Here is a 26,064-nt window from a genome sequence, read left to right as displayed (position 1 = left end):
CATGTTAGGGAAGTTTTCGACTATAATCTCTTCAAATATTTTTTCTGGTCCTTTCGCTCTCTCTTCACCTTCTGGGACCCCTATAATGCGAATGTTGTTGCGTTTAATGTTGTCCCAGAGGTCTCTTAGGCTGTCTTCATTTCTTTTCATTCTTTTTTCTTTAGTCTGTTCCGCAGCAGTGAATTCCACCATTCTGTCTTCCAGGTCACTTATCCGTTCTTCTGCCTCAGTTATTCTGCTATTGATTCCTTCTAGTGTAGTTTTCATTTCAGTTATTGTATTGTTCATCTCTGTTTGTTTGTTCTTTAATTCTTCTAGGTCTTTGTTAATCATTTCTTGCATCTTCTCAATCTTTGCCTCCATTCTTATTCCGAGGTCCTGGATCATCTTCACTATCATTATTCTGAATTCTTTTTCTGAAAGGTTGCCTATCTCCACTTCATTTAGTTGTTTTTCTGGGGTTTTTTCTTGTTCCTTCATCTGGTACATAGCCCTCTGCCTTTTCATCTTGTCTATCTTTCTGTAACTGTGGTTTTTGGTCCACAGGCTGCAGGATTGTAGTTTTTCTTGCTTCTGCTGTCTGCCCTCTGGCGGTTGAGGCTATCTAAGAGGCTTGATGGGAGGCTCTGGTGGTGGGTAGAGCTGACTGTTGCTGTGGCGGTCAGAGCTCAGTAAAACTTTAATCCACTTGACTGTTGATGGGTGGGGCTGGGTTCCCTCCCTGTTGGTTGTTTTGCCTGAGGCAACCCAACACTGGAGCCTACCTGGGCTCTTTGGTGGGGTTAATGGCAGACTCTGGGAGGGCTCACGCCAAGGAGCACTTCCCAGAACCTCTGCTGCCAGAGTCCTTGTCCCCACAGTGAAAGAGAGCCACCCCCCGCCTCTGCAGGAGACCCCCCAACACCAGCAGGTAGGTCTGGTTCAGTCTCCCCCAGGGTCACTGCTCCTTCCCCTGGGTCCCGATGCGCACACTACTTTGTGTGTGCCTTCCAAGAGTGGGGTCTCTGTTTCCCCCAGTCCTGTCGAAGTCCTGCAATCAATTCCCACTAGGCTTCAAAGTCTGATTCTCTAGGAATTCCTCCTCCTGTTGCCAGACCCCTAGTTTGGGAAGCCTGACGTGGGGCTCAGAACCTTCACTCCAGTGGGTGGACTTCTGTGGTATAAGTGTTTGACAGTCTGTGAGTCACCCACCCAGCAGTTATGGGATTAGATTTTACTCTGATTGCGCCCCTCCTACCGTCTCACTGTGGCTTCTCCTCTGTCCTTGGACGTGGGGTATCCTCCTTGGTGAAGTCCAGGGTCTTCCTGTCAATGATTGTCCAGCAGCCAGTTGTGATTCTGGTGCTCTCGCAAGAGGGAGAGAGAGCACGTCCTCCTACTCCGCCATCTTGGTTAATCCCCGATCAGTGTCTTCTTGCTTTACTATTGTGCTATTGTGATTTCTTGTTTTGTGTTCTTATCAAACTTTCATTTTGGACACTGAAATTTGAATTTCACATAATTTTCACAGGTCACAAAATATTCTTTTTTTTTTTTAATAAACTTTATTTTATTTTATTTTTTGGCCACACTGCATGGCATGTGGGATCTTAGTTCCCCAACCAGGGAGCGAACCAGTGCCCCCTGCAGTGGAAGCGTGGAGTCTTTCCCACTGGACCGATAGGAAAGTCCCTCTTCTTCTTTTGATATCTTCCACCATTTAAAAATGTAAGCACTAGCTTACAGGCCATCAAAACAGAGAGTGGGCCGGATTTGTCTCATGGGGCCTACCTAGTTTGCAGACCCTTGGAATAGAATAAAATATAGAATGTCAAACACAGAAGAATACAAGCTCTCAAAATCTTGTTTAAAATTTGAGCTCCAGGGCTTCCCTGGTGGCGCAGTGGTTGAGAATCTGCCTGCCAATGCAGGGGACACCGGTTCGAGCCCTGGTCTGGGAAGATCCCACATGCCGTGGAGCAGCTGGGCCCGTGAGCCACAATTACTGAGCCTGCGCGTCTGGAGCCTGTGCTCCGCAACAAGAGAGGCCGCGATACTGAGAGGCCCGTGCACCGCGATGAAGAGTGGCCCCCGCTCGCCGCAACTAGAGAAAGCCCTCGCACAGAAACGAAGACCCAACACAGCCAAAAATAAATTAATTAATTAATTAATTACAAAATGAATAATGCTTTTTAAAAAAATAATTTGAGCTCCATTATTTGAATTTATTTTTTTTCCAGCTTTATTAAGATATAATTGGCATAGAACACTGTGTAATTTTAAGATGTACAACGTGATGATTTGATATAGGTATATATTGTAAAATTGTAACTTTTTAAAATTTTCAGTTTTAATTATAGGAAAAACTATTTCTTAAGATGTTCATGGCTACTGTATCCCTTTTCTAATTAATCTTTTCAAGTGCTTTGGCTATTTAAAAATTGAGACTGTATTTTTGTTAATATTTTAAAGTGTTTATAATATTTTAGCACAAACTCTACGGAGGAAAGAGCAAAAATTGTAAAAACCAATCTATTGGCATAGTTACATATTCAGGCATAATAAACCATAAAGGGCTAATACAACTTAATTTGATTTTCATTATGTTTTTCGCAAATATAATCATCTGACACATTACATAAATTGTTTGATTTAAATTTGACTGCAAACTATATTGTAAAATACTTTGTACTATAATCCATACCCTATAAAATTTGGGGGTACATTTAGCTTATTGCCTCCAAGAAACCAGTTAAAGATTGTCCCCACACTTTTCCAATTCATTTGATCAAAAATACCCTGTGTTTGGGAAATGCAATAATATTCACTGCTGAACTGTTCATGGAGTCTCATATTAAATAAGAAAACTTTCTATCCTACAAGCAATGCACACTCAAAAGAAAAGGAAATATTTAGATAAAAACAAGAAACCTAAATGGGGTTTCTTACACAGAAGAAGTCTGTAAATTTGTACTTCTGTATTGTCCACTATTTTGCATTAATTAAGGTAAGAAGTGTGGTGAAACTATTACAAGATGGAAAATGGAACGTTAGAACACAGGGAGCTGCAACACAGGAACACAAAGGATGGGGAGGTGTGGGTTAGAGGTGGTGGAAAACGGGAGAGATGGGGGGAAGTTGGCTTGGCCTCCGGGAAGGCTGGCTCTGAGGGCCGGGTTTCTGCTCACTGGTTTTGTGGCCAAGGGCAAATCACCCAGTTCTGCCCTTCAGTTTGCAAAGTGGAGCCAACTCTTAGTCTATAATGTGTAGCAGAGTTATCTTCAGTATAAGCCTATGCAGTACCCGGCCCAGGGCTAGGCACTCAACAAATGGTAGCTATCCTAATAATTAATTGGAAGAGAAAGAATATCTTATTATATATATTATTTGCAAAGACAACCATTAGGTCACCCATCCTTCTCTGCAAACACAGTTTTTAGCTAGGTTTAAGAATTAAAATCCGGGGGCTTCCCTGGTGGCGCAGTGGTTGAGAGTCTGCCTGCCAGTGCAGGGGACACGGGTTCGAGCCCTGGTCTGGGAAGATCCCACATGCCACGGAGCAACTAGGCCCATGAGCCACAATTACTGAGCCTGCGAGTCTGGAGCCTGTGCTCCGCAACAAGAGAGGCCGCGATAGTGAGAGGCCCACGCACTGCGATGAAGAGTGGCCCCCGCTTGCCGCAACTGGAGAAAGGCCTCGCACAGAAACGAAGACCCAACGCAGCCATAAATAAATAAATAAATAAACAAAAAGAATTAAAATCCGGAAAAGAATGGGACAGAATGAAAAAATTGCGAAGACATAGGACCATACAGCCCAGAGCTCTTTGAAATATTAAAGATGGCAGGTTTGGTTTGGTTGGATTTCTCTCCCGCACCCCACTTACTTTTTTTTTTTTTTTAATTTATTTTTGGCTGTGTTGGGTCTTCATTGCTGCACGTGGGCTTTCTCTAGTTGCGGCGAGCGGGGGCTACTCTTTGTTGCAGTGCATTGGCTTCTCATTGTAGTTGCTTCTCTTGTTGCGGAGCACGGGCTCTAGGTGCATGGGCTTCAGTAGTTGTGGCGCGCAGGCTCAGTAGTTGTGGCTCATGGGCTCAGTAGTTGTGACTCACGGGCTCTAGAGCGCAGGCTCAGTAGTTGTGGCGCATGGGTTTAGTTGCTCCGCGGCCTGTGGGATCTTCCTGGACCAGGACTCGAACCCATGTCCCCTGCACTGGCAGGTGGATTCTTAACCACTGCGCCACCAGGGAAGCCCCACCCCACTTACTTTTATTATAGAACATCTTTGACAAAACCAGCAATGAGGAAATGAAATAATTTTAGTCAACGGCAAGAAATACTTTAAAAATGTCATTCCCAGAATACAAGGGCTCAACGATGCTCAAAGTTTCAAGGACAGTATTTGCAGCAAACCAAGATAAATAACAGAATGCCCTCTATTATTACTGTTATTGAAAAAAAAAATGCAGCCTGCCCTGAGATATATAAGGGAAGCCTTTATAAATCCGTTTCTTAAAAACACATTTATGAAAGATTAAGTGGAAACTTGCAGGTACTTCTGAAAGAGATCTCCAAAAAATGTGTCCAATTCATTTATTTCCAGGTAATTTACTACTTAGGTTTTTGAAAGTCTGTCTTCCAGCCAGTGACCCAGGAAAGCACTACAGAGTTTTCTCTATTGCTTTCAACCAATTATATGAAAATGGAAAGACGAGTTTCTCATAATTCTGACCTGTGTCTTCAAGGACAAACTCCAAAGAACTGCTAAACCTTCAAACGACTCATAACAAAGACAGAAAATTGTTTTTATAAAAAGACAAGCAAACCCAAAGAGTCCCCCAAAATTGAAACCTAAAATCATGAAGAAAAAGGATGGTAGATAATCACCCAAAAGGGCAAGCGGATGCCGTCAGAAATGACAAATGCTCACGCTTTTGTGTAGCACCTGCCCTCTCTACTCTGCATCATTGTATACTCTTTATTATTGTTGAAATAGACAGTTGGCAAGAATGCTATTTTATTCTGAATTATTCAAGCCACCAAAAGGAACTGGTGAAGAAACACTTAAACCTGGCTACCCCAAGCCGTTGAATCGCAACCTCTTTCCCCAAACCTCAGCTGAGACATCAGAGTTGAAATCCCTGCAGCAGTCAGAGGGATGCTGTCAGGTACGGCGTGTACCAGCAGAAACCTGTAACAGAGTGAATTAGCCCTGATGGCCACCAGTGAAAAGGGCTGAGAAGGAAGGACTCATTGTGTGGGCACAGGCCTTCCTGTGCCTCCTGTTTCCTGAATCAGACCAACCAGAGGACTGCTGAGCTGCGACCTGCCTGAGATCATGAAAACTTAGTGAACCGAAGCAGAAAATTCATGCACCTCTGGTCCCAAGCAGAGACTTTCCCACCAGTTTCCATTGTTTAAGCAGAGACAGAAAACTAGGAGCACGTAATTTTCCTTTGGATTCTAGATTTTTGGGCAGATAACATAGGAGGTGATACCACTGGGGAATCCATTTATTCTTTAAGGAAACTATGCATTAAGCGCTAATTATGATGAAAGTGTGCTTTGAGATTTTAATGATTGCAAATTTTTATGGTAATAAAAAATTAAAAACCTGTATTACAAACATTTAAAATTTTATAACAGCTGAAATTATACTGGAACACATTTTTACAGCTCCCTCTGCAAACATCCTGAGGTCAGTAATTATTACTTTGGGAGCACGTAAATATTTATGTGTAGCACAGCTGCCATGCTAAGTAACAAACCACGCCAAGAAAAGAAAACCTGTAAGAAAGAAAAGGTAATTGTAGAATTCCAAGGGACTGGGGTGTGAATGGCATTTACAGTCACGCTAAAGAAACCTCTAATACTCATCGGACAGAAGTTTGCAGTGATGAAAAGGGGAAGACGGGCACATGGGCAGAATGGGTGTATCCAGCGGGGGCTGGGAGTATCAAACAATAGCTAAATCCCTGTCTTCTAGACTGAATATGAAAAATCAAGGTGTAGCAATATTAACATAGCTGTTTAACATGAAATACATATAAAAGTCAGAGGAACCATCTAAAAGAGTTGAAGGTGGTTGTTTCTGGGAAGAAAAATTCAAAGGGTAGAGTTGAAGGGAACGGCTGAGTTTTACAGAGCTTCCAACAAGCCTTGTAAAACTATCTAGCTTTTAAAAACATGGGTACGCATGACAGGTAAAAATCTAAAGTGAAAAAAAAATAGAATGGCCTGCATAAAAATATGTGATGAGATATGCATTACCCTAATCATGAAATGATGTAATAATAGTACCGTAAAAATAGAAAGGTAGTGAAAATTTGTATAAAATGTCAAAAATAGGAGAATACTTAGTTAAGGACATTTATATGATGTAACAGCAAATCATTAAAAACCATGTTGTAGCAGAAAAATTTAAGGCCTGCAGAAGTACAGAAAATGCGTATGAAAAGATAGGCTATCAAGACATATATATGGTATCAGATAAATTCTGTATGAATTGTACACGTGTAGGGAAGAGGGAGAGGGGAGAGAGATTGATTTAAAAATACATCAAAATATATTCTATGTGATGGAATTGTCAGTGATACTAAATTTCTATACATCTGTGGGTGTCTTTCAATTTTCTACAATAAACATGTGATATTTATGTTGAGAAAACTATGTTTCAAACTAAACAATGTACAAAACTATGAAACAAGATGAAAACACATGACCATTCTCTTGGGGCCCTGGCAAGTTTCAAATCTACTAAATTCAAAGGTGAGGAGTAAAACTTGAGACAAACTAACGATTATCCAGTGAGCTGGCTCAAGTAACATCTGAATCAATTAATGGCCAGAATATAAAGGTCAACCATACAATTAAAAGATACAATTTCGAAAGCAAGCCTGTTGAATATACATTTCTGAGAAAGAAGCTAAGAAAAGAAATCATGGGTTCCAGGGTTAGTAAAGAGCCCGGTATGGTTCGGGTAAGTTCAACATCATCTCAAGGCCTGTGCAAATACCATGTTTCCTACTAAGCCTCTCATTTCTTCCTATAGGATGTTTTTTGGGGACCACACAAAACTTAGTAAATACTTATTGACTAAGACCTTATATGAAAGAGCCAGGACCCTCCCACCTCATTCATCCTTTATAGAATTATTCTCTAATACCAGTCTGATGTTTACTCTGCCTTTTAAAAAGTCTATTTCACTAATCTGAACACTTCATACCTGCTCTGAGAAAATACAGCTTTTTTCAGGTCTGTTTACCAATAAGCTGAAAATATAGGCCTTTCATACTTTCTGTCCCTTAATTTTGTGCTGCTGGTCTTCATGCGTGGTGTTTATCTCCAGTGCCTTATGATGTCAGCACCTCTATCTCTTTTTCTTTCTTTAGTCTAGCATATTCTATTACAGTTTTCATGTTCCACGCATTAATATTTAGGTATGTACACCAGGGAAACCACATAAGGTTTAATATGTTTTTACATTTGATCTAGGGATGCAGTTTGCAAATTTCTTAGGTTTGCTTCTCCATGTTTGAATGACTAGCTTCTCCTGTAATTAGTATAGTCCTCCCAATGCCATAGGGAAGCTCTCAAGGCATTTTTCCCCTTGACTTTCACGACAATGCAAGCTTCCGGTTTGCCGTCTAAATCTGGCTTCCCTTTTTCAGTCTTCTTTGTAGCCTCCTGTTTCTCTCAGAATCTTTTAATTAGTTTTCTTTGGACCCTCTTTCAAATGTTCTTTTTTTCAGACTTCACATTTTCATGGGTTGATCTGATTTACTCAAGGGCTTCTGTTACCCTGTGTATGCAGATAAGACTTTTCTCTCTCTGCTGAGTTCCAGAACCAACTGCCTCCTAGATTTCTCCAGGTGGATGCTTTCCATGGGTCCTGACCTTCACATATTCAAAAAGGCATGCATGGTCCTTATGTAAAAAGATTTTTCCGCTGGTGTTCGCTTTCTTTGTAAATTGCACCCTCCCTCCCAATTTCCCCAAATCAGAAAGCTTGGGTTCATTCTAAAATTCCCTCCCCTTCTTTAATGCCAACATTTGAAAAATCAACATTACTGTTGATTTCAATTCAAAATACATCATCAATATTTCCTTCATCCTCATGGCTCCCACCCTCAACCCGCAATCCCTGACCTGGGATTTATGAAATGTTCTCCCAAAGGCAGGGCCTCCAATTAGATGCCCCTTCTGTCTACCCCACTGCTGCCCAGGCCTCTTAGACCGGATCAGACACTCCATACTTGAGTTTCCAGAGTACCGCCCCACAGGCCTCACTGAAAGCTAAGATTTGATGCATGACATGCATAAAAATACTTACGTAAACATATTAATAATTACACACTAAGTAATGAAGTCGTGTTTAACCTCATTTTGTACTTTCCCTACTATTCTCAGGAGCAAGCCCAGCACCTGGTACATAGCAGGCCCTCAGATAAAGAATATGTTAAAGGAAAGAAGGAATGAATGAATTGATTCTCATAGTAAGTTAAGCAGAGATCATTTGAAAATAGTGTTTCCATTATTATCCTGAGTTTGAGAGGAAAATGCATGGCTTACAACTTATTGAGGACCGATTTCTTTTTCTAAAATAGTCATTGGAATTTATATTAATTCAGAGAATAGGATCTATGAAAAGCAGGTAAATTTGACCGTCATGGGAAAACATTAAATCTCTCCGGATTCAGAGACCACTGCAGAGCAGATCTATCGATGGTGTTCTGCCAGGTGAAGAGATGGGTTCCTCTCCAAACCCGGCCCCTGACCACTGCCATACCAGGGATGGTTCAAGTAGCTCTTTATATGAGATCATGGGACAAGATCCCCGCCAAACTCTAAAATCCCGTAATTCTATGTTTTTGAGGTCTCCTTTTGCATTTTAGTGTCTGCAGTTCTCAGATGAGGATGTAGAAGTGAGATAAAAAGTATAAGGCAAAGAAGCTAACTTCAAGGTGTTTACAGGTGACTTGAAGAGTAACTATTCACAATATAATCCCCATCAGCACCAACCAGCACAAGGAAGACGGGAGATCCAGAGAGATGGTAGAGACGAGGACAGACACGGAAACAGACAAACCCCAGGTGAACCCCAGCCCTGAAACTTTACTGGCTCTGTAAACTCAAGGAATAATATCATTATGATCAGGTGTCATCCTCACTTTGGGATGAGACGGAAGTGGATGCCTCCTAAAATGTTTTGTTGAGATTTTCTCATTATTGGTGACTTTCCAATTAATTATCCCTAACCTCAGACTGAAACTCTCAAACATTCTATCCTTATATATTCTCACTACATGTTCATCTCTGGTAACAGAGAAGGTGACATTGGATTGTGGTAGAGTTGACTCCCCACAAAGCAGGGGGTCTTTTGCCTGCCCCCAGCTTCACTGATAAGTTTCATCAGGTTTTATCTGCATTTTATGGGGCACTACACATGTAAGAATGTTTTTCTGGGGTGTCCATGGCCAAATGTGTTTGGGGAGCCTTGCATACTCTACTTGGAACTTCAAAATCCATCACAGCACTGGGAAGCCTCTGTATGTTGGGAAGGGTCCTGCTGAGATGGGGACTAACCTGTCCTAATATTTTGGGCACCGCTGAGCCAGACAATCAAGTACCAGGCACAGTCCGGAAAGGTCTCATTGGGATGCACCTGGACTGAAGATGCATGAAACCCTTTTCTATGATACCCCCTTTCATTTACTGTTTTACTTATTTAAGAAGGGGAGCAGGAGATAACTGTGTCGCCATTGAATGGGGGCAGCGGGACAGGTGCGGATCAGAATTAAGGAAGCAATCCTAGAACTGATAGTTGCTGATTCTGAAAACCAGTTGTAGGGAGGGAAAAGAGCCCTTTAGGTTGGACGTATTTCTAGCAGCCCCACAAGAGGAGAACTGTATGTTGGACAATCTCACAGCTGTTACAGCCGTTTTGTCTCGTTTTCCCGGCAAAGTCATCTGATTCCTGCTACCGACCTTATAGTCATATAGATACAACTATCAATGCCTCTCTTGCTTCTGCTGTATTTAGAAATTTAACTTACAGATTTCCACTTCCACTTCTCCTTGGCTGACAGAAAATCCCTAATGGTAACTGGGTTTTCTATGGCGCCATTTTGCCTCGGCTTTTTTTAAAATTTACTTTCTCAGGCCAAAAATAAACCATGATCTTACCTTTTACTAGATATGTTGTTTATTCATGTATACATTTCCACCTGATTTATAGTCTTTAAAGTTTTAACCCAAAGTGTTTACTAAAAGTCTTCTATTATTACTGAAAGGGGTATAAGCACTTTTGGCTATCAAATTGTTCCCAAACTAAGTTTCCTTGTGTATTCTAATTCCTAAGGCAGTCAAACTGAATTAAATACAAATATATTTCTTAGTCTTATCACACTTTTCCACATCATTTCTTTCATATGACCTTCTTCATTTTCTCAGTTTCCAGGTAATATATATATAGATTGCTGCATTTCTCTTGGGTCTTAACTTGCCACTGATTTGACAAAGAGTACATAGCAACATGTGCCTACCAAACAAATATCAAAAGTACAGAATAGTAATAAAAACAAGGGCATAATGTGTGCATTTTATGAAACAGTAATTCCTGCTTCATCTACATAAATGCAATTAACTATTCACACTTTAACATAGAATTCTGAAATTCCGTTAGAATATCTGCAAGTTACACAGTTCTCAAAGTAAAAATCTTCAGAAGGCTTAGATGTTACTATTTTTTTTCCACAGACTATAATCATTAAGAGAATATAGCCTACAAAATCTGTCAAAGAGTGGTTTTCATTTGGCAAGTCCTGGCTGAAGATTTCTAAATTAAATTATTTTAAAAATATGGATCTCATAATATCTTCATTGAAAATGATAAAATATCTAAAGTATAAATGACCTAACATCATATTTCTATTAATATTAAAATACCCAAATCTTGCTGTGGTAATAGATAAAATATTGAAAAAGAAATAAGGGTGTCAAGAATCACAAACGGAGACAAAGATATTACACTAAAGCATCACTCAGTAATATATACTGTTCTTGGTCTGATATTTATGAGTTCCCCCCAAATAAGTGAGCAGTTTACACTACAATGGCATAATAAAGTACTTTTCAAATGTGGTTTAAAGATTCAGTGTTTCTTTAAATTTAAATGTGAAAAAATTTCTGATTTTGTGCAGCTTTACCTATTAACAGAGATCACACTCGGCTCCCTGGGACGAGTTCTGAACTGAATAAAGAGCAGTCGCCCACGTCTGACAGCGAGTGAGATGGCGGGGTCTGCTCCCTTAATGGAATCACAGGATGCAAGAGTGAGCTCTGACGATGGAAATGCAAAGACCGGTATTTCTGCATTTGCTCGTGCACGGGGGAATGAGTTGATCCCCTCCTCTTCTCCTTAGCGGGATGGATTGTAAGAAAATCAAACAGCCTCAGAGCTAAGCGGTTCTGATAACAGTGATCTCCCACAGAAGTGGTTCACTACAAGTCATTGGTGGGAAAATATAAACTTACAAACAAGCTCTACCTGGAGGACACACAGCTAGGACAAATGTGCATGGCACACGGGTCAGCAACCTACAGGGAATAAACATTGAGAAAAATACAATTTGAATGCAAGTCAAGGCATCGAAGCATGGCTATATTAGCAGGACTCAGGGATGTGGCATTTCCCTTGTATTAAATTTCTGTGTGTGTTCTGAGGGTGCAGTGCATATGAAAGTAGCACTAAGTTGAATCCTGAAATAATCACACTTTAAAACTAATTGTATCATGAAATCAACCCCAAGTGTGACTTTACCATCTTAGATGACAGATATGTCTGACCTATTTACACCTTCCAACCATCAATAATGTGTTGGAGACTCCTATTATAAATGATTTTCCTGCATTAGGAATGGGATATTCTGTAAACAAAGATCGAAATTTCAAAGCACTGCTGTCATGCTGAATTTATCACAGATATATTGTGGTTGGAAGTGCGTAGGTACTTAATTGATATTGGTTTAATGTTACACATTTCTCTCAGAATCTTCTTGGCACTAATCACATTAAAATCCTTTTATTTAATGGGCCACGTTAAAATACACAATTTTTTCCCAATAGGTAGAACTCACTTTTTAAATTACAAGTTACTAGGAACTTTTGAAGTTAATATTAAAAGTTAATTTTATTCTTATATGTATAGTAATCACTGTTTCAGAAATTTCCAAGAATCTCTAAGGCACCTGTTAGGGCATCCTATTTTAATATTCTCATTGTAATTTAAAGCATAAATAAGCAAAGGGCTATATAAATTTTAGTATACCCTTGCAAGTTGTCATATTATGCCATCACATGTATTTATTGGGTTGCAAAATAATACAGATATGATGATATTGGTTTTATAAAAATACCTACAGTATATCTATATACAGTTATAAGTACAAATATCCATATATATATAAGTGATCATATGAATATATTATTATTTTCTGTAAAACAGGATCATATTATCTGTCTGTTTTATGACCATCTGCCAGACGTGTTCCATTGCTCACGGCCATCGTCACTCCAGCCGAAACTTCCACCTCCCCCGACCTAAGCTACAATAATAACCTCACATCGCTAACAGAATCCGCTAGGGCCCTCCAATTCTTTCTCTCCTGCCCATAAAGGGAGATCATTTCCACATGACAATCTGGCCACGTGCCACGGATTCTCACTTAAAACTCATCAACACATACAGACCTAGGACATCATCAAAATGTTACCACCGATTTTTCTCTGACCAGTGGGCTAATGAGTGACTTCTTTTTTTTCTGTATTTTCCAATGCTTGTAAAACAAACATGAATTATTTATGTAATCAGAAAAAGAAAACATCTTACTAAAAAGACATTCAGAAGTCAAACTAAATGCTTTATAATATTAATGTAAATTATTAGATTTTTTAAATTATCTTAATTAAAATATAGATTAAAAATATTATTTATCATGAAAAACACTTGAAAAGAGGGAGTACAATTTACCAAAAAATGGGAGCATAAATAATCAAACAGAGTAAACCTACAAAAGTTTTCCTTAGACCTTGAGCACAGATGGTGGGCTGTATTTCCCAGACTTAATAAACCCATGTTGCTATTAGATGTACAAAATGTATGTATTTTTCTGTTCTTCAAAGAATTTTATGTAAAATTATAGAAATGCCATGAAGCACACATTTTTCAGTTTACACTTTTGTATTTAAAGAGTAAGTATTTCTTCTATCGTACACTAGTCAGAAAAGAAAAAAATCTTAATCATCAACAGTGGAAGTTTCTGAAAAGGCTGACTAGTGACAACAGTATGTTACAAAAAGTCAAGTTAACATGTATGATATGTGCAAATGCAGGTCTTTCATATTCTTGTATAAACAATGCATATTGTGTAAAAGATGCAATCAGAGAATGCTGGGAGCAGCAAAAATCATGCTCGAAACCAGACAAACTTCATTTTCAGGGACTGTGAATCTAGTATTAAGTTTTGTGCCATAATCACAGCCATGGTTGATTAAATTCCTGCACGTTTAATCTATCTTTACAGAACAGACCATTTTAAATTTTTATCCAGTATTGATACTGAATACCCTGATGTGTCATTAACCATGGGCTACTTCACTTAGTAACTTAAGGAAATACATGTTGACAGTCATGATAAAAGTGCCAAAAATAAAGTTAAAAGAGAGAATTGAGCAATACTGAATTGAAAAATCCAGGCATTCTTCAAAAATAACTTCTAAGTAATTTATGTGATGGTCCACTGCCACTGCAGGAGGAACTGTGGTCCGAACCATGAAAAAAGTTCCCACTTTTTTTGAGTTTATTTGTAATGAAGTACTTAGCGAAGTCACATAACTAGTGAGAGAACTAGTCAGGGCTTATACTTGAGGTTCTGACGCTCAAATCTTTGCCATGATGCTTTACGCCTACGTTAAGACCAAGGAACCATTCTTTGTACTTCTTTCTTCCACTTTAAGCCTTTAAAATTCTTGGTATATTTATACCTATGTTTGTGACCACCATGGTCAAAGCCTTTACTAGTAGTTTTGTCCACACTCAAAAACAGTGTTCAGTGTGTCAGTGCAGCTTTCCATCAGACAGAGCTATTTACATCAACAACCTATCAGGAATTTATTCTTTCTGATTGACTAGGTCCAGCTTGTAAATACTTGTTTCCTTCCCTAAGAAAGTTCTTAGATATTTTCTTTACCTCTTCTTTATGCTACACCAGGGAAGGATGTGACAGCACAGTTCTAACAGGACACATTGACTTTCACAAGAAATCCTTGTTGATATTTTCACTTAAGATTATTTATAATATAAATACAATTACTGTCCAAGAAGGTGATGTGATGTCTGTAACACCAATACACAGACTTCATCAACTACATAAGATCTGCAGCTCTCAAAATACAGCTTCCCTTTTTTGAATATATTTTGTAGTAACCATTCAGGTAGCTAAATTTAAAAGGAGGTGACTCTTATTACCCTTGTGCAAGTTGATGGAGATCCTGATTCTTTCCCAGTGAATTATCACTTTATAGGTTTGTTCTGATGGCCCAAAGAGGACTCATTTTCAGAAATGTAATTTAAGAGTGTAGGCAGGCTACAGAAGCAGACTGATAGGTTCTACATTGTCTTAGAATTTAAGAAGTTAATGAATTTCCAGGATCCTGCTTTTCATTGATATCTACTTCAAAATCCATTTTGCTTCCTTGACTATATATATGAGCTAAAGATATTACAAAGAGTAGATCTCCTGTAGAAGCCTCCTAATATTTTTGGTTAAGGGATGGTTCAATAAAGCCATTCTGGAAAAGAAATAATTCCAAAGTGAAAGACTATTTAACTAATACAAAACATATAACCTTCCAAAAAAGCAGGATTATGTATGATTGTTGCTAAGCCTCTTTTATTGTTTATTTGATTTATTTGACAGTATTGGTGTACTGTCCCATTTCTTACACCCCTTATATCAACCTTTTTGATGTATTTAACTGCTTGATGTAATTTAGTGTTTTAATGAATTTAATGACTGATGTATTTATTTTAGAACCCAAAATTGAATACTGCTTTACAAAATTATTTTCCTCTACAAATTCAAATATTTTTTTCAAATAAAATGGAACTCTCAACCTCAGATCAAGCTTCAACAGCATACGCTCTCTTAAATGTCACTGAGCAGTGGAGCTAATGAAATCTCTTTTACGATTCCTGCTGGTTCAGAATGGCTGTAACATTTGCACTTATAAAGTTCCCACAGGAACTTTAACATCCCTGTCTTTATCACTACTTCATGAAATTAAGTCTACCCTTTGTAAGAATTTGTCCACCCTACTAACAAATAGATATCATCCTATGTGATAAATAGTTTTGTGGGGACCTTTTATAGGAAAACTTGGTGTGGCATTTTTTTCAGGAAAAGAAAAAACAGGGGCTTCCCTGGTGGTGCAGTGGTTGAGAGTCTGCCTGCTAATGCAGGGGTCACGGGTTCGAGCCCTGGTCTGGGAAGATCCCACATGCCACGGAGCAACTGGGCCTGTGAGCCACAATTACTGAGCCTGCGCGTCTGGAGCCTGTGCTCCGCAACAAGAGAGGCCGCAATAGTGAGAGGCCCACGCACCGCGATGAAGAGTGGCCCCCCGCTTGCCGCAACTAGAGAAAGCCCTAGCACAGAAACGAAGACCCAACATAGCAATCAATCAATCAATCAATCAATCTTTAAAAAAAAAAAAAAAAAAGGAAAAGGTGACTTGTCAATCATAGTTTATAAAGGACCTATAGGAATAAAGTTAAAAAAAAAAAAACAAAAAAAACAACAAAAAAACATTATGCCTCCTGTGACTTCTGACCCAGCACCAAATCTTAGCTCTGACTGGCTGGATTCACCTGTCTCCTGGATTCTGAGGTTGACAGGATTTTCCCTGAAACTTCAGCTCTCTGATGGGTCCAAGAAAAGTTACTGATTTTCAATTGGTTCAACTTTTTTCTTATTGCAAGCACAGCAGTCTGAGCATGTCTGAGCTGAAACCAGAAATCCTCCACATGCGTTTTTCGAATGACACTTTATTGCTTGTTTTCTGAAATCTACTTTTATGGTGTTAATCACTGTGAATAAGGAGTAAGCATTTTCACCATAGATAGGATGAATTTTTACCGTCGATTTTAGTGATGGGAAAGTTTAGGTAGCAATAGGTTTAAAAAAACACGACTTAAGAACAACAACAACAAAAAAAGCTGGACTGATAGAAAGTAGAATGGTGGTTACCAGGGGCTGGAGGGCGGGGAAGATGGGAGATGCTGCTGAAAGGGTACCAACTTTGACTCATAAGATGGGTAAGTTCTAGGGATCTAATGTACAGCATGGTGACTACAGTTCATAATATTGTATTATACACCTGAATTTTGCTAAGACAGTAGATCTTAAGCATTCCCACTACAAAAAAAAATTAGTATTAACTCTGTGAGGTGATGGAGGTGTTAATTTACCTGATTGCTGTAATCATTTAACAAAACATACCAAATCATCACGTTGTAAAATATATACAGTTTTATTTATCAATTACACCTCAATAAAGCTGAAAAAAAGAAAAAAAAAACCCTCTTAATGTTCAATGGTCACTAACAGGGCTTAGGAGCCCGAGTAGCTTCCTTCAAATTCTTACTCCGATTAGCCCCAAAAATATAACTTTGGGTAAAAAATTGGACGTTTACCCCATTTCCTTTCTTGACAAACTTGCCTTTAGACCTAGTGAGATACATTAAGTAGGATAAACCATGAAATGTGTCCACTGACCTCATCACAAAGATGTCAAAGTGTTCTCGGCAAAGGGCCATTTTGAGGGGCCTGAGTGAAGAGAGACCAGACTGTCTGGATGGGGTGACAGGGGCCATAAATTGGGGTCAGAAAAAGCATACTGTCCTTCAGAGAAGTTTGACTATGAACATGAGAGGACAACAGGGTGACAATCCGAGGACAGAAGTTTGATCAGGCTTTTTTCTTCTTATTTTTTAACTAATGGAAACCACTAGTACATAACTATGAATTAATTTAAAGGAAAAGGATACAGGAATGACTATGAAAATGAAAGCTCAATAAATGATGAAGGAGAAATCTCTGGAGAAGGGGCAAGTAGCAGAATCTAAAGAGGATGTAGAAGGAGTTAGCTTAGAAAGGAGAACAAACACCTCTTTAAGGATGGAAGAAAGCCAGTGAATATATATAGGGAAAAAATCAATAGTTTTTAGTAGGAAGTTGAAGGCATTCAAGCCCGAAGACCTCAATTTTCTCAGAGAAGTTGAAGGCAAGACCGACATCTGAAAAAAAGATTAAATACGGTGTGCATGTCATCATTTACATAAAAAGTTGAGTGATGCCCAGGTGTTCTGCCACAGTTCCTATTGGAAAATCAGACTTACCTTGAACTATTCAGTTTTAGCTCATTTTCTAGGGAGGCATATAACGTTCTGAAATAGCAGGGTACCCTGTGTTCTAATATTTAACAAATCAAAGTGATTGGAAGGGTAATTTAGAACTAAACAATATAAAAAATTTTATACTAGGATTTAACCCGGAAACAGTCTAAGCAATGACTGAGTGAAGTTTTGGAACAATTTAATTTTGATCTATCAACTTGGCCACCTGACACAAAGTGAGCAATATGTGGTTTTGAAACATCATTTGCTATTTCACTTATGGCAGAATTGCTAAGTTCCAGCAGTCAGTCGCCTGCAGCACCCATTAAAATGATCTAGTCCCACTCTGCCCATTAAACACAGAGCATGACACGCTCCATCCAACAGGCAGAGAAATTACTAACATCAGATGTTCAAACACAAAAGGCCAAGGATGAAGAAAACATTCACTGCAATTTCAAGTAATCATTCCTTTGTTACTGAAGTGAAACAATGATAGTATTAATATTACTGAGCCTCACTTAGTAAATGACTATTGATTTGCTAATATCTCCTCCTACATGTTCTGATTTCAGGGAGTGAAAATATCTTAAAAGGTCTCCTGGTAATATGTAATAGTAATAATTCAGCAAGTCACCATTCCCTGTCACCCCTTTAAAAAAATAAAACAATTAAATAACATTTTAGCCTTCAGTTATTTATTAGTCATTTTTTGACATTATGTATAATAGATACCCTTTATAGTAAGGTTTATTAACTGGTTCTAAGACATGTGAAGTATCAAAGCATTTCCTCCCAAAATTTTCAATAAAAAAGAGAAAAACCTGAGATGATTAGTCAGGAACATAGGTAATCATTTTCCCCCAATAGAAGCATCATTCAGTGTTTTAGTCAAATAAATTATTTTCCTTCTAAAATAATTAACACCAATATAGAAATTAATTTGTTTCTTATGGTTCAAAATGCAATGGGCTGTTAAAATGGGCAGATTTGTCACAGCTTTAGAACTGCTAACAGGACAGAGAAGCTTAGCAACTGTGGCCACAACGGAAAATTAAATGTGAAAATTCAGATCTAGCATGCCGCAGATAAATGTAACCCTGTAATCCAAAGTCATATCAGTAAATAAGTAAAAATTGAGCAATGCTATTAAGAAACCATTCTCTGTGAAATCACATGGTACAAAATAGCAAAGAAAAGTCTACTGTTCCTCTCTCCGCAGGCAAGTGATTGAGCAGATTTTGATATTTACAAGTATTAATTTAAGGCATAGATGCACTGACACAACATGCCAGAAATATATATGTATATATACACACACACATATGTATACATTTCATATATTACAACCATGTTGAAATAAATAGGAAGTCAAAATTTTAAAAAGACTGGTTTGAGTTAACCACTTCTCAGCCTTTGTGATTTTCTCTTAGATAACAGAAAAGTTTCTTAAAGTCTGAGAAATAGCAAATTACTATAGAATTATTAAAAAAATACTCTAACAAATTTTAAGCTATAGAGCATTGGTGTTCAAATATAGCACTAGTTAGAAAATATTTTAAAAACTGGATAATTTAGAATGAAAAATTTGAAAACTTACATATGTGAGATACTCAAATATTCGATAAAATAAGGTAAGTGAAAATTCTGTGGTCAAATTTTGTTTAATAGAATGTATATTATATAAAATTATATGAATATGTAATTCTACATTACATATAAAAATAATAATGCAGTAAAATATTTTACTGGGAATGAAAACATTTAGATTTGAGATCTTATTCTACTACATAACCTCTATGATATTAGATTTCTTTATGTAAAAATAGGGATAATATATTAAGTGCACTGCCTTTGTCATAGATGTGCTCCACATACTCAGTGAGCTATCTATAAAACTTCTAGGAGGGCTTCCCTGGTGGCGCAGTGGTTGAGAATCTGCCTGCCAATGCAGGGGACACGGGTTCGAGCCCTGGTCTGGGAAGATCCCACATGCCGCGGAGCAACTGGGCCCATGAGCCACAACTACTGAGCCTGCGCGTCTGGAGCCTGTGCTCAGCAACAAGAGAGGCCGCGATAGTGAGAGGCCCGCGCATCGCGATGAAGAGTGGCCCCCGCTCACCGCAACTGGAGAAAGCCCTCGCACAGAAACGAAGACCCAACACAGCCAGGAATAAATAAATAAATAAATAAAATTTTAAAAATTAAAAAAAAAACAAACTTCTAGGAAACTGCAAAACCCTGTTCAACTATGTGATGGAAATTGTGAAAATAATAATGGTACTAAAAAGTCTAAATTTTGAAAATATACTGTAGAAATCCATCATTTTCTGAGCCACCCCAATTCCTAAAATACACTGGGTTTAGATGGTTTCTATTTCACAATTAAAATCCTAAAAACGGTCAATTGTTTAACTTAGTAATAAATGCAGTCAATCCTCATTGCTCATGGATTTTATATTTGTGAACTTGCCTACTTGCCAGAATTAACTTGTAATCCCAAATCAACACTGATGGTACTTTGCTGGTCATCCGCACATATGCACAGAGTGGTGGAAAATTCTAGCCACCCAAGGTGCACATTCAAAGCTGAGGTCCCACGAGGCCAGCTCTCATAGTGTAAAAAAAATGGTCTTACTGCAGTCTACTCAGTGCCATTTTTCGCGTGTTTGAGCTTTTTCTTGGTGATTTCACTGTTTCAAGTGGCCCCCAACCGTAGTGCAGAAGTGCTGTCTAGTGTTTCCATGGGCAAGGAGGCTGTGACGAGCCTTAATAGAAAATATGTGCGTTGCATAAGCTTTCTTCAGGCCCGAGTTACAGTGTTACTGCTGTGAGTTCAATGTTTATGAATCGACAACATATATTAAATTAGGTGTCTTTAAACAGAAACACACAAAAAATAAAGTTTGTGCTAAAAATACAGTTGTAAAAAAATAAAGCTGTACAGATCTGTTGATGAGCATGTTGTGAGCAGAGGCACGCAGGAACCTAACACTGTAAGTCCCCTAGGAGCCTGGTCTTGTATTCACTAAGTCAGTGTCTGTGATGATTTTACAGAATAGAACCAGCACGAATAATGTATTACAATGTATCATAATATTTCTTAACTTTCCTCCCATAGTCTAAGTACTCAAGTTAGAAAACTGTTTTAACGGGAAATGTATAATATTGCAATAGAAATAATGATCTTATTTGTCCACTTTGGGGACTTGTAGCTCCGTATGATTCTATCATAAGTAATACGGCAGCACATCAGAGTGGTCAGGGTTCAGGTTCTGAAGCTGGCCTTCATGGGATCAAATTTTGCCTCTACCACTATCAACTGGCTTTCAGCATGTAGATTAGCCTCACTAAGTTGCCTCACCTATAAAAAGTAAAAGTGGAAAAAGCTAGCACACACATATAGAATTCTGTGAGGACTAAGTGAATTAATAATTATAAAGCACGTCGAAAAACACTCATCATATAGGGAGGGCTGTATAAAAGTTAATTATTAATATCTGCTAGAGTTTTGTAGATCTGGCAAAAGTACTGACAACATTCACAGTAGCTATGTCTACTCCAAAACATGAAACCATTTGTGATTCAATTAAAATAGCAACAATCTAATGCCGTTTAGTATATGATGGTGACGCACACATACATCTCCACTTAACAAAAACTCACAATAAACACTTACCTTGCAAATCAATGAAAATTACTACAGATAATGCTTTCCTGAAGAACTTGAAAAAAATGTGATTCAAATACATTTTTCATTCCTTTTTAAACATAACCCCATACCCCTCGCGCTATTCTAAACACCTTCTCCATTTCAGCAAACACAGATTCCAACCCTGCAGTTCTCAGGCCAACAAAGTGGAAGCCCTCCCTGACTCCTGCTCTTTCTCTCAAGCCCCAAATCCAATCCCACACCAAATACTGACAACTCGACCTTCCATACTCCCGCATGTCGGCCACTTCTCACCACCTGCACCGTATCTGGCCCGGACAGTGGGACAGTTTCCCCTTAGAGTTCCCCCTACCCCCTTTGTGTATTTTCAACAGAGCAGCCAGAGTGGATCTTTTTAAATGGATGTCATATCATGTCACCTCTCCACTCAAAAGCCTCCACAGGCCCCCTCATCACCTGGGGTAAAAGTAAATTCTAACGTCCAAGCAACGGGCTTGATGAGCTCCTGTCGCCTCTCTGACTTCTCGTCCCGCCCTGCCCGTGTCCACTCCACGAGAGAGCTGCCTGGGTCTCCTTTGCTCTTCTTCTAACACAAGCCACTGCCCCACAGCTTGCTCTCACCCGTTGCCTCTGTCCAGCCCACGAGGCTCACAGCTCAAATGTCACCTCTCCATCAGGACATCCATTAAGACTCTCTACTCCTCTCTCCTTGCCCCTCCAACATTTTGCTTTAGTTGACACGTTGTATACTTCATCCACTTAGGTGTTTTTTCCTGTTTCTCCCCAGTAGAATGTAAGCTCCAAAGAGGCAGGGATTTGTGCTTCTTTTATTCACTGCTGACCCCCTCAGCGCAGAACAGAAGGCACTCAAATATGTAAGTGCACGGTGTCCCTTACTTATCCATTTGGAAAATGGAAAGAAGACTGGACATGCAGTGCTAAACAACGTACAGTGGCATTTAGTTCTGGAAGTAAAATAAATCTTTCTTTTGAGGTTGTTATCAGGAACATATTTCTATAGTAATTACAATTTTTATGATGATGTATTTCACCCACATTTATTTGAAAGCAAATTATTTCTATGGATGGATGGTGGGCTGGTTATTACATGGTGGTAATGAGGCTACTCAGATTTGCTGAATCCATTAGTCAAGTTTCTCAGTGGTTACACATACATTACTTGCTTTGGTTTGTTTTTGTCATTGTTCTATAATGTAAAATAATGTAAAATGCCTTATTATTCACTGCGTAGCACCCAGAACATAGTAGTCACTCAATAAATATTTGCTGAATGAATGAATGAATGAACAAACAGTAACTTCCTTGATGGCAGGAATTATGTTAAAAATAGTTGGTGATCAATAAATATTAGTTAATGATTAAAGATAGTCATCAGTAAATGAATAACAGCAACGGGCAGATATATAACTTTGCATATGAGATTGGGTTATTCTATGGTGTGAGAAATAGGGCATTGCAGACCATGAAAATGTTAATAACCTGACAATTATAGATTTAATTCTATGTTTATACATGAAGTAAATCCAGTTTCTAGCTCTCAATTCTGCCTGGTAAAGAAAAGCAATATCATCTGACATTGAGATCATGTGTGCTGAAGCAAGCACTTCTAAATACAAGTGTGGAATGAGTAGGATGAAGAATTCTAGAATATGTAAGAAGATGAATGTGGCTATAAGACAGGTTTTTTTTAGATATAACATGAGTTAATAATGGCAATATTAAATTCAGGCTGACTTCCAAAAATTGGCCTGCCAGTCTTTCAGTTATTTGTGTATGTATTCAGCAAGTATTGATATATATACATTGAGTCTCTATAAAGTGCTGCCACTGTTTTAACAAATAGCCATGTACGCACCAGCTAGTTACTTCTGTGACTTGCTGGAAGCTAATAATTTAGTTAATGCCTAACTTAGAGCTCCCTAATGAACACCACTGATATAAGCTAGATAAAGAATTAATGAATATAAATCAAATTGTTCTAGGCAGAAGAGATATTTATTATAAAGGCAACTGGCCATTAATAAAATTGAGTTATTGCCAGGGGAACAAACAGGAGTTACAGAAACTGTGTCACACGAGAACAAAGGGGAAAGTAAATCGTATTTAAACAAGCACAACATACACGATAAGGTGAAAGAAAAAGGAGCTCAGGCAATATGCTGACGATCCTAGCAGCAACTGGGGGGAAATGCCAAAGAATAGGGGAATACAATAAAAGTACAAAAAAAGGAGTGTAGAGAACCCACCTCATCAAAATGGAGCTATCATTGAGTCTGACAATGACATGAGGGTGTCCCCATTCAGGACAATGATTTAGTACTTCTTCAAATTGTTGTTATTTTTCTAAGCATCTGTTTTGGGAAATGGGACTGGTGCCAGTGCTTATTGATTTTCCTTGGAAGACACTGTTTAACCTCAACAGGAACAAGGCACTTGTATATTTCCTCAGTTATGCAAAGAGCCACAAGGAAGACCTAAGTAATTTGCCACTGTATGTCTAACTTATTTCTATAATTATAGTGTACCTTATATATTGACACCCCAGGTACCAGTCCTCATGGGCTGCCCTAATCCCAGCTCTGGTTATAAACATGCTTCATTCCTGCCCTCTGGGTGGTCCAAGTTATTTGCTACTTCTAGTCTATCAGTGGTATTTCTGATACCCATGCTACTCCCAGCAACTGTCCCTATATGCTGAAGGGGAGTCATCTGCAAGTAGTTATAGCTTCTGCACCTTGAAATCACAACCCTGCCATGTACTGAGCCCTTCTCTTGGCTGTCCCTGTGATATTAAATTGTAAGAATCCTATGAGATGCCTAGACCAGGGCTCAGGGCAGACTCCACAAAGAAGGTAGATCCTCTTACTCTGTTCCATCAGAAATAAGAAACAGATATTCTATAATGAAGGAAGGAAATCTTGGTTGGCAGTGAAATTAAGGGCTGACAAACTCTCTGAACTCAAGAAGGCGAAGTCTTCATCCAGCAGTGTACATTGAGGAAATGGAAGAAGGATTTTAAGAATTCAAGCTCAGTCACATGAATATTGGTTCCTGAGAATTGCATGAATGAAATGAAAATAGAAAGTCTAATTTGGCAAAGGTCTGGTGTAACTAATCATAATTACTTAGAGAAAATAAATGGAGACAGGCCTTGAAAAAGTGACTCTCAACTAATATTCTGAATCTCTCAACTAATATTCAGAAAAAAAAATTAAAACATAGGAAAACCACAAAAGCTATGAATCTAACTTTTCTATCTCATTCTCATATAATTATAGCCCAACTTCACCCAAGACATCCAGTGGTTGAACTATCCAAAAAAAAGTTTCAAACAACTACTACAGACCAAGCCATTTCTTAAAAAATCTAGCCTGGTGTTCTATGAGTTCTGAGAATTCCAAAGAGTTCACAGTTGATGATTTCATAGTATCACTCAAAAGACCATATAGTTCCCTTCTGAGATATGTTTTAAATTTTCCTTTAATACTAAGCAAATACTAAGTAGATCTCACTGCCTTTGTGCTGACTTGTTAGTTTAATTCCTCTTAGGCTCAGTTTCTATAAAGTGAAGATTTGTTCTTATAAATGAGTTAAGCACTTTTTCACGTGTTTTCCTGTAGAGTACTAGCTCCCCAAATGATTCTATTTCAAGCTAAATCGTCTTTATTTCCTTTATCTTTCTTTATTTATTTATTATAGCTGCCATCTTCCAGGATTTGAAAGGAACCCATTTCCAGTGATATACACTTCTACTATAAAAACAAAAAAAATTTACAAATTCTTGAGGGGCAAATTAGACTAAACTAGGCCAAATTAAACCTCTTACAAGATTAAGGAAATCTCCATTCATAGTCTTCATCCTAAAAGCCTTCTGCTTAGGATTTTAAAAAGGGGGAAGAAAGCAGTGTAGTGGGATTGTGTTTTTAAAAAAAAGATATGTTCAAGTCCTAAGGCTACTATCTGTGAGTGATCTTCTATGGAAATGAGGTCTTTGCAGATCAAGGTAAGATAAGGTGGTATTGAGTTAAGGTGGACCCTGAACCCTATGACTGGTGCATTTATAAAGAAAAGAGAGGGGTATTTGGACAGAGACACAGGGAAGAGGGTCACGTGATGATGGAGGCGAAGACTGGAGTGATGCACCTGTAACCAAGGACCACCAAGGACTGCAAGGGACCCATAGGAGCTAGAAAGAAACAAGGGAGAATTCTTCCCTGGAGCTGACAGAGGGCATACAGCTTTGCCAACACCTTGATTTCAGATTCCTGGCCTCCAAAATGTGAGAGAATAAAGTTCTCTTGTATTTAGCTATCAAGTATGTGGTAATTTGTTAAGACAGGCAGCATGACCCTGGGGAGAAAGGACAGACTTTGGACAATGACCTTAAGTCCAGAGATATAGTTTGTTTTTTGACCTATGGCAAGTTGCTTAATATCTTTGAGCACCAATTTGCTTGGATGTGAAATTTTGAGGGCTCATGTGAAAAGCCAGGCACATAATAGAAAATCATTAAGGAATTATGCAATTTTTATTAATAAAGGGAAAAAAAGCAAATCGTTCATTCTTACTCTTATATTCTAGTATGCTTTCTAAAAAATCCTGCATAATTTCTTAAAATCTTTGTTAGAGATAAACTAATCAGAAAGAATCCCAATTCTAAAATAATTATAGTATGTGTGAGGACCCATGTCAGGGTCTAAGTTATAACTCAAGACAATGACAACAAATAACTCCAGTGATTTTTATACTTAGAGCTTTCACTTTCACGTAAACAAAAGTTGTAGACACTTCTTTGCTAGATTTAAACAAGAGAAGAAGATTCAATATAAGCCACATGGCCTTACTATCATATACCTAGTTTGGCTAAAAATTAGGAGAATGAATTGAAAGACAAAACAACAATTATCAAACCATTTTAGTTAGCACTGACTTGCG

At 38.4% G+C, this 26,064-nt stretch overlaps 1 protein-coding gene across 2 annotated transcripts in view; it reads right to left on the bottom strand.

Annotated features, from left to right (window-relative positions):
- Positions 1 to 26,064, bottom strand: part of MYO16 (myosin XVI) — a 554,921-nt gene that overhangs the window by 342,558 nt on the left and 186,299 nt on the right. The gene's annotated exons all lie outside the window — the stretch shown is intronic.

This window comes from Balaenoptera ricei, chromosome 18 (assembly GCF_028023285.1).
Source record: "Balaenoptera ricei isolate mBalRic1 chromosome 18, mBalRic1.hap2, whole genome shotgun sequence".
Taxonomy (NCBI): domain Eukaryota; kingdom Metazoa; phylum Chordata; class Mammalia; order Artiodactyla; family Balaenopteridae; genus Balaenoptera; species Balaenoptera ricei.
Note: the sequence above shows the minus strand (reverse complement) of the source record. Positions and strands in the feature narration are given on the sequence as shown.